Genomic DNA, 10347 nt, shown 5'->3' on the forward strand with positions numbered 1-10347 from the left:
ATCGAAGGCTTAAGTCCAGCAGGCTATAGCAAAGGTTTTTCAAAGAGAAAAAGTCCTTAAACAGAAAAATGATCTAATTAACTGCAAAGATTTAATCGACTCATTTATACACACATACACAACCAATTAAATTTAGGGATGATCAGAATGAATGAAAAGATGAACTGAACATAATGCAGTGTAAGCCGCCCATTGGAAACAGAGCCAAACCAGAAGGTTGAAGAGCTTTGAAAGCCAGCTCCGGGAGGTTGATGGAAGAACGCTGTAGGTGTGGCGTCTGGTGGCGGGCCATGGTGGAGAAGACAAGCTGGGATCTACCAGACTCAGTGATGAACTCTGGCGGGGGGCGCTAAACCACAGTGCAGATACTTGGAGAAGGGGCCTGTGGAGGTGTATACTAGGGGAGACACAGAGCAGCAGGTCAAGTTGCAGCCATCAAGACAATCAGACTGCAACATGAAGAAGAAGTGGTTCCAGTCCTGCAATTTGCGAGATTTCTCTGTAGACAAACTTGGCCATCTGAATATAGTCAGTCTTCAATATGTGCTTTTTGTAGGATTCCAGGCTGTATCTCATTTTTAAAAAAATTTTATTTGCATTTTTATTGTAAAGTCAGATATACAGAGAGGAGGATAGGCAGAGAGGAAGGTCTTCTGTCTGATGATTCACTCTCCAAGTGAGTGTAACGGCCAGTGCTATGCTATGCCGATCCGAAGCCAGGAGCCAGGAGCTCTTCCAGGTCTCCCACGCGGGTGCAGGGTCCCAAGGCTTTGGGCTGTCCTCCACTGCTTTCCCAGGCCACAAGCAGGGAGCTGGATAGGAAGTGGAGCTGCTGGGATTAGGACTGGTGCCCATGTGGAATCCCAGCACGTTCAGGGCGAGAACTATAGTCACTAGGCCATGCTGCCGGGCCCATGTATCTCATTTTTAAATTTCTTCTCATGGATCTCAAAAAAAAAAAAATGTAGCTTCAATCCCTCCCTGTCAGTTCATGGATCCTCCACTTGTTAAGAATTATTTGTACTAGGTCCCATAGAGGGGTTGTGTTTTGTCACTTTGGAAGAGTTCTTGGAGACTAAAATCTCAAGATCTATTGATGGATGACAAAGGAACAATTAAGCTGGCCGATTTAGGCCTTGTCAGAGCTTTTGGGGCTCCTGTATTAGATCACATACACTTGGGGTAGTAACATTAGGATACAGTTTGCTGGGAGTGTTGTTGGGGTCATGGCTCAGCTCCGGGTGATGTCTGGAGTACAGGTACCACGTTTGCAGAATTAGCAACTAGGAAAGTGTTTTTCCATGGAGACTCAGAAATCAAATCAGCTCTTCAGGGTTCTCAGAGCCTTGGGTGCCGCTCATGGTGAAGTGTGGCCAGAATCTTTACAGGGTTCGAACAACGCATCTAAGTGGGAAAGCCTAGCGTTCCTTGTCAACAGTGTCCATGAAAATGGCTTGGAATTGCTCTCAAAAACATATGTCTATATAAATGCCAAATGAATCTGAGGCAAAGTGGAGCTAAATCATCCGCATTTCCATGTTGTAGACAGTCAAATTAAGACGTATCTCTCTGACAAGTTTCCGTATGTTACACCAAGAATGAATAGTTGAGTTTTTACTGTTAACTTAGTTTTTGTCTTACATATTTTTATTCTCTTTGATGTGATGTGTTCCTCCAAATCTCAAAACTGTCACTTATAAAACATAAATATTATTGTATGTGAATTTAAATATCATAATTTCATATATGTGTACAGATCTCACGGCAACAACTCTTTGCTATAGTAACATAACTATAAATCTAAGAAAAGAGAAAAATGTACAAGGAACAAACACATCCTATGAAAACATGACTCAGCAAAAAGCTGGTACAATGATGATAACGTCAGCCAAAGTCACCATGAGCAGCGGTAATGGGAGGGAATGAAAATGGAGTTACCCAATCATGGGAGGAATAACCCACCAGGGGGACGCCGTGAGCCCAGGAGCCTAGGTCCTTGCCAAACAGAAACACTCAGAAAGTTACCTAGGGAATGCACAAATCCTGGAACTGGGGATTTTAACATCTCTCTCTGCCAAGAATACATTTATTAGACAAAATATAGCAAATATTAGATGATTTCCCCATAATATTGTGAAGCCTAGTATAGTATGCTCAACAATTTTACAACCTATTGATTTATTTTGAAAATAACTTATTTTATTTTACTTGAAAGAGTTACAGAGAGAGAGAGAGAGAGAGATCTTCCACCTTCTTGTTCACTCTCCAGTGGCCAGAACTGGGTTGGTTTGAATCCAAGAGCCAAGTGAGTGCAGAGGCCCAAGCATTTGGGGCATCCTTCACTGTTTTTCCAGGCCATTAGCAAGGTCTGGAAATGGACAGCTGGGACTAGAACTGGTGTCCATATGGGATGCTGGCACTGCAGACAGAGGTTTACCTGGCTATGCCAGCACACTGGTACCTATTTATTTTTATTTCAAAGGCAGATTTATAGAGTGAGAAGGAGAGACAATCAAAGGGAGAGAGAGAGAGATTGAGGAGAGAGATATCTTGGATTTGCTTGTTCACTTCCCAAATAGCCAGTCCAAAAGCAGGAGCCAGCCATTTCTCCCAGGTTTCCCACATGGATGCAGGAACCCAAGGATTTGGGCCATCCTCTACTGTCTTCCCAGGTACAGTAGCATGGAATTGGTTTGGAAGTGAAACAGCTGAGACTCGAGTGAACACCAGTACAGAATGCCTTTGCCACAGGCAGAGGCTTAGTATACTACGCTATGGCTTCAACCTCCCCAGAAATCACTTTTAAATAAACAGTGAAATAACAGGCCTAACAAATTAAAAAAAAGAAAGAAAGAAAGAAAGAAATAACAGGCCTGACATGAGGAACTCCATTTTGGGTTGGGCTCCATCTTAGCCGGGGTACCTCCTCAACCAGTGAGAATGTTGTCCAATTGAGAAAAGCATGTCCTGCTCGGCAAGAATGCTGGAACCCTTGGCTAAGCTGTTCAAGCATAATTAGGAGAAAAATGAGTTTCGCTTGGTTCAGTAACAGAAGGTTCAGATTTAGCAATTGTTGTATTCATAAGGTGGTTCCACAGTAGCTCAGCACCTCTGAACCGCTCCCAGTTTGTGTTTTTGCCTTTATAAACACAGCTCTTCTGTAGTTTGGGGTCCAGAGATCTTTGGGGCGTGAAGCCTCCTTCTCCGAGGTGCTGGCTTGTCTGTGTGTGTCCGATAGCGTGTGGCATGGGAGGTGAGTTCGCAGAGGCAGTGCAGCTTCTGCCTTATCTGTTGGGAAATCTGGCTCAGGAGGAAGTCTGTTAACTGGCCATGAACAAACTCTGCCACTGTGATTTGCCAGTCATGTGAGGGAGTCACGCTGGAAGGAGAGGTGCCAGCCACTGTCAAACCTTCTGTTGAACACAGCACTGCTTGGCTCCTGAACTGAGGCCTCAGGAGAAACTCCAAGGCACAACCACTCAGCAGTGTCACTAACATCTTTTTTTTAAAATGTCTTTTCCATTATTTATTTATTTATTTCTGTTGGAAAGTCAGATTTGCAGAGAGAAGGAGAGATAGAGAAGAAAATTTTCCATCCACTGGTTCACTCCCCAAGCAGCAGCAATGGTTGGAACTGAGCTGATCTGAAGCCAGGAACCAGGAGTTTCTTCTAGGTCTCCCACACATGGGTACAGGGTCCCAAGACTTTGGGCTGTTCTCCACTGCTTTTCCAGGACACAGGCAGGGAGATGAATGGGAAGTGAGCACCCGGGACAAGAACTGGTGCCCATATGGGATTGTGGTACATGTAAGGCAAGGACTTGCGACACTAGGCTACAGAGTTGGGCCTTCCCCCCCCCCCCCCAATTTATTTATTTTTATTGGAAAGGCAGATTTACAGAATCAAGGAGACACAGAGAGAAAGATCTTCCATTTGTTAGTTCACTCCTCAGGTAGCTGCAATAGCTGGAGCTGAGCTGATCTGAAGCTAGGAGCCAGGAATCAAGAGCTTCTTCTGGGTGTCCCACATGGGTGCAAGGTCCCAAGGTCCCAAGGCTCTGGGACATTCTTTCCCAGGCCACAAGCAAGGAGTTGGATGGGAAATGGAGCAGCCAGGACACCAATTAGTGCCCATATGGGATACTGGTGCATGCAAGGGGAGGGTTTAACCACTATGCCATTGTGCCAGACCCTATCATATTTCTTTTAAGATGATCTATTTGTTTTTCATTTTATTTGAAATGCAGAGAGAGAAAGAGCGAGCGAGAGAGAAAGAGCATAAGAGCACTTCCACCCCTTGGTTCACTCTAGAATTATTTGCAGTAGCCTGGGATGTGACAGGCAGAAGCTCAGATCTCAATCAGAGTCTCCCACACAGGTGGCAGGGACCCCAGCAATTGATCTCTTACCTGCTTCCTCCCAGGGTATGCATTAACAGACAGCCAGGAATAGGAGAGGGAGCCAAGACTTGAACCAAGACACTCCAGCATGACAGCTTGGCACTCCAGGTGGCATCTCAGCTGCTGTAACTTGGGAGAATCATTGTGTAGCAATGAAGATGATACACAGAAGCAAAAGTCATCAATACAATGCTGGTAAACTAAGCAGGCTGCTGCTGGAGTGGCATTCATCACATCATTAAATTAAAGGAAAATAGATCATCATAATTGACATGGAAAAAGTATTTGATGAAGTTTTACCTTCCCTTGATAATGAAAGCTACCAAACTGGGGACAAAAAGACACTTTGAACCTGATAAAGCTTATCCACCGATAATCAAAACAGTCACATGGCATAATTTCAGAAGTGTTTTTCCAAACTGAGGAGTCAAGCAAGGACTGCCCAGTGTGGAGAATCTACCTGCTGCAGTGATGTAAGTAATACAAGCAAGCATTTGAAAGTGTGTAGAAATTGGATGAGGGCAGGAGTCAGGAACTCCAACCAGGCCTCCCACGGGCAGGAAGCAGAGGTGGGACTCAAGACCAGGCACTTTGATGGGTGATGCAGGTCTACCAAACAGCAGCTTAACACACTGCACCACAGCACTCTGATTAAACATTTGTGTGGAGAAAATGATAAAGCAATGTTCCGCAAATAAAAAGAAAAGCTGAGAAAAGTAAAGACACATATGCTCATGGATCAGAGAACTCAATATTCTAAAAATGCTAATTTCTCCCAAATAATCTACACATTTCATTAAATTTAAATTAAAAGCCCAATCAAGGATTTTTATTTGGACAAGCTGATCTTAAAATTCATACGGAGGATCAAGAGTGAGATAATTTTGGAAAAGAACACCAGGCGGTGGGGTGGAAAGTAGACATCATCTACACCAGAAGACGGAGTGGTATTATCAAGGAATAGTAATTAGCGAGTGGGGTGGCGGTGCCGAACGCAGGGCCCAGGAAGGGACCCACGCACAGATGGCAGAGGTATGCAGCAGCTGGGGATTCAGATCAGTGGGAGCGAGATATGACTTTTAAAAACAAGCGATGCTTGGAAAACTGGCTATCCACATGGAAAAGCATAAAATGAGTTTCCCACTTCCATACCTTAAGGCGCAGAAGTAAACGGCTGATCTTTGACATTTTTGGAAGAAACAGGCATTTGGGCATGTGGGTAAGACACAGGCTGGGACATCCGGGTCTTGGCTGCTGTGGGCAGTTGGAGAGTGACTCAGAGTTGGGAAGCTTTGTGTGTTTGTCTCTGTCTCCTCACTCTCTCTCTGCTTTCCCAGTAAATCAACTTGCGGAAGACAGAGAGGGAGAGATCTTTATGAGGTTTGGTGGAGGTGATGACTTTTTAAAACAGGACAAAAAGCTAATTGTGAAAGAAACAATGGCAGTTTAACTGCCTTAAGAGACTAGCTTCTGGTGACTAAAAATGTGTTGAACAAAACCAAAAACAGGACTCCGGCTAGGGGAGGGTAGATGCCACACAGAGGACTGATGGAATATTTACATCTTCAATTTGAAAAGAAATTGTGGAAGTTAAAAAAGACAGGGATGGTGCCATGGTTCACCAGACTAATACTCCAACTGCAGGCGCCAGCATCACAAAAAACACTGGTTTGTGTCTTGGCTGCTCCACCTCCCATCCAACTCCTTGCTTATAACCTGGAGAAATGGCAGAGGACGTCCCAACGCCCTGGGTCCCTACATCCACATGGAAAACCTGGAAGAAGTTCCTTGCTCCTGACTTTGGATCAGCTCAGTTCAGCTTCAGTCATTGTGGTCATTTGGGGAATGAACCAGTAGATGGAAGATTTTCCTCTCTGTTTCTTCTTCTCTCTGTAAAATCTGCCTTCCTAATAAAAATAGATCTTAAAAAAAGGGAGGGACATACACAGTACAATAGAGAGATATGAGAAAATTCAGAGAAAAGGAGAGGTGAATGGGCAAGCTATTTATTTTCCAAGGAAATAAACATTTCAGCTAGAGGAGTTGCCAGCTGCTACCCCTCAGGCAGGTAACTCCCAGAAGGGGTACCACCAAGGCTTGCAGGTTACACAACCCTCTCCCAGGCCTCTGCGGGCAGTCTGCAGAGCACAGTTGCTTTCACTTGATCTTAGCCAAAAGGCAGAGAAGCGATGGGGCACAGTTGCTTTCAAGAGCCATGTGGCCACATCGGAAAAACTTGAGTTGAGTGAGTCCTTCAACACCATGACTAAATTTCAGAGAAAGCCTTGCGGCGCACTGGGAGGGATGTGTGACAGTCCGTTCCAACCATTCTCCTAGGAGGGAAAGGCAGGAATTCCTCCTGACTCATCCACAGAAGAAAGCTGAAGCATGTGCATAAACACACACACACACACACACACACACACACACACATACACACACACACAGAGAATGGGGAGGGGGAGAGAGAGAGTGTTTGAGTGTACGGAAGCTGCAAACCTTGTGAACCTTAGCCCTGCTGGACCTGAGGCATAGCTAGACTGAGAAAAGTGTGAACTTCCCAAATGGAGGAATGGAGATGGTGGGGCCACCTCTAGAGGTAGGAACCCCTAAAGACCAGGTGGGTGCAGGAGGCCAGCATAGTAGGCAGCGTTGTAAAGTGCCACATGAAGTCCCACACAAAGTATACAGGTGTGGGGAGCCCAGGAGGGAGACTCGGGCTCTGTGAGCTGTGCTGTGAGTGGAGAACCAGCTAAGCAGTGGGGTTGTTCCTACAGTTCCCACAGCATGAGTGGGCAGCATGAGAAGACAGGAGGCAGATTGACCCCAGGTGGGATAGCCCAAGGAAAGAATTCAGGTAATGAGGCCGAGAGGAGAAACAGAAACAGAACAGGAAAGGAAAGGAAAGCGCATGTGAATTCAATGGAGCCAGAGAGGCGGGAAGGGTGCAGAGAAATAAAAACTTGAATTTGGCATAAGAAGAACGTGGGTTGTCTCTGTTGGAAGAATTGCACTTGGAGGTGAGTGGGGAAAGTAGAGGGCACTGTGCGTGCATGAGGACAAGCTGCAGAGGGTAAATGTGACCAGTGGAATCCAAAGCCCACTTGTCTCCGTGTGTGTGAAAGGCCTTGAGGATCGTGGTGCTGGCTGGTGGGGAGGAGTGATGGGATGAGGGAGTTTACTTAACAGCTGAGAGGAGGAATCTGCAGAGAGAGACTTAACATGTGGGAGGGGAGGTAACTGATTCATCAGAATTTTAGAGAAACAGAAGACTATGCCAACAGGAACAGTTCTAGGTAGGATGGCTACTGTTGGCACTCCAAGAGTACCAGCTGTGTTCCAGACACTCTTTTCAGTGTACAATATACATTTAATGCTTATGAAAATTCCATGAAGTAGGTTTTTTAGTTACCTTCTCTTCTTTTTTTTTTTTAAGATTTATTTATTTGTATTGGAAAGGCAGATTTACAGAGCAAAGGAGATACAGAGAGAAAGGCCTTCCATCTGCTGGTTTACTCCACAAGTGGCCACAACAGCCAGAGCTAAGCTGATTTGAAGCCAGGAGCCAGGCACTTCTTTTGGATGTCCCATATGGGTGCAGGGTGCTAAGACTTTGGGACACCCTCTACTTTCCCAGGCCACAAACAGGGAGCTGTAAGGGAAGTGGAGCAGTCAGGATACGAACCGAAGCCCAAATGGGATACTGGTGCATGCAAGGTGAGGACTTTAACCACTGGGCTACCATGTTGGGCCCTCTTCCTCCTTTTTTAAAGATAGAAAGAGAGAAAGATCTTTCTTCTGTTGGTTCACTTTTCCAATGGCCCCAGTGGCCAGAGTTGGGCCTATCTGAAGCCAGGAGCCAGGAGCTTTTTCTGGGTCTCCCATGCAGGTGCAGGGATCCAAACTCTCTTGCACTGCCTTTCGCTTTCCAAGCCTGTTGTTCAAAGGCGTATGCAAGCCAGGACGTGGCTTTCATAAAGACATACTCCTGTCATGCAAAGTCTTCCCTTACAATGTGTTGTAGATTCTGCTACTTCTCAGTGTTGCAGCATCTTATACACACCTTCTACCCCAGATGTGCTGGATCTGCCTATCTCCTGTGCTTCACGGCTGAGCACACAGGATGCCAAGGAGTGGCAGGGTGTCCTCTGGCTGCCTCAGAGGGCTACTCCGGGGCTGCGGCTCCTTCCCCTGCACAACACTGTGAAACCCTCCTAGAGCAGCTCTCTAGACTGGGAAGAGCTCAAAATGCAATGGATGGCTTCTGTGGGTTGAGCATTGCTTTCCCAGCATCACAAGTTGAAAGCATCAATTGGATCACTGTCATTGGTGACTGTTTCTGTATCTGTAAGTGTTCTATGAAATGCAGATGGGCAGGGCTGGCCTATTGGCCCCTCATGTTGGACTGGACCCTTGTGGAGACCACACTTGGCCTAGATGTGTGTTGGCCAGTGTTATCTGCTTCCTCCTAGGACTATGGCTAAGTCAGCTGCCTCTGGCTCCCATCTCCCTGCATGGCTCTGGACCACCTGCTGAAGCCTTGGCATGCTCAGAGAAGCTGTGAGGAAAAGGCGATCTGAACGCATGGTTGTGACTGGGAGTCCACCACAGGAACCTTGTCCTCCCATGGTTTCCGTCTTGGCTGAACAGAGCCCCGGCTGTGGTGTTTTTGGTGTTTGGCTTGGATGTGAGGCCAGGTGAGTCAGTTGTCCTGGCACCCTCCCTCGAGCTAAAAGTCACATGCAATTGCAGCTGCTGCCAGACCAGTGGATTTGCCAGTCTCTCCCACAAGCTCTCTGAGGAGATGTGGGCAGAAGCAAACCCTAGGAGCTGGACTGATCAGCTCCAAAGTAACTCAGGCTTTGTGGTAACCTATGACCTGGATCCTAATGGAAGGATATGGCTCCTTATGCACTCCCACATTTGTCTCTTGGTCTCTGGACCAGCAAACACCTGTCCCCAGATGTCATATAGACTTGGTTGGAAATGCAGTTTGGTTCCAGACTGCTTGGGTGAAAAATGGCCTCAGAGGAGTGTTTTCCTGACTTTAATATGGAAAATTTCAGCTGTACTCATTATATTCATGAAAATTAAAAAGGTCAATGCATGCAAGTGACACAGGGCCTTCCAACTAAGCTTTCCAGCAGGCAACATTGTGTGCTGGGGACATATGCATGTAGTGAGCTGCTGAGTCACCTTATGGAGATGTTTCTATGGAGATAGTAAAGATCTGTTCCAACGCTTTCTCAACCACTTGCCCACTTGCTAACTTGAGAAAGTAGGCAGAGAGGAGGCTGGAGGATTCAGTGAAAGGGATGCCCTTGAAGTAGGCTGCTGTTCTTGTACCTGAAACTTTGTGAGTGTCCTGATAGTGGCTCCTTAAGAGTCTATGCAACCCCATGGCTGGGGCGTGGTGGCCTTGGGTCTGCTCTCACTGGGGCATCTGGAAGGTGAGAACAGGGTTTACTGGTTGCTCTGGGGGTAGGGGCATCTACTGCAATCTCATTAGGGGCCCAAGTGTGTGGGTTCCTGCACCTATGTGGGAGACCCATCAGGAACAATTGCATAGCCTGCATTGCCAGAGACATTTTAGGCAGTGGAAAGGATGAGCATGTGTCCTGGACACATGTGGGGCCGGAGGATACAGAGTCCCCAAGGCTTCCACGTCTTGGGTGCTGTGAAGGAAGACTCAAGCAGTGAAAGCTTGGTTATGACTCAGGACAGCTGGTAGAACAGCTATTCTGGCAGCAAAGCATACAGCCTGCTGCACAGCAACTTTTAGCTGCTTATGTAAGCTGGGAGAGGGCAAAAACTACTTAAAGGCAGAATTTCTCATCCAAAGGAAACAAAGTGGAAAGATTTTGGAAACTCTTGGCATGGAAGAGAACGAAAAAGAATTTTGAGAAGTGAAGCTGGGGCTGTGACTGAGCAGCCCTTTACTGAGGAG

The 10347-nt window shown here is 46.4% G+C and overlaps 1 pseudogene; it reads left to right on the forward strand.

The window, feature by feature from the left end:
- The first annotated feature begins 920 nt into the window (after positions 1–920).
- Positions 921–1610, forward strand: LOC121171107 (annotated as a pseudogene).
- The last annotated feature ends 8737 nt before the right edge of the window (positions 1611–10347 follow it).

This window comes from Ochotona curzoniae, unplaced genomic scaffold, assembly GCF_017591425.1.
Source record: "Ochotona curzoniae isolate NIBS_2020 unplaced genomic scaffold, NIBS_Ocur_1.0 scaffold_2587, whole genome shotgun sequence".
In the NCBI taxonomy this organism is placed as follows: Eukaryota; Metazoa; Chordata; class Mammalia; order Lagomorpha; family Ochotonidae; genus Ochotona; species Ochotona curzoniae.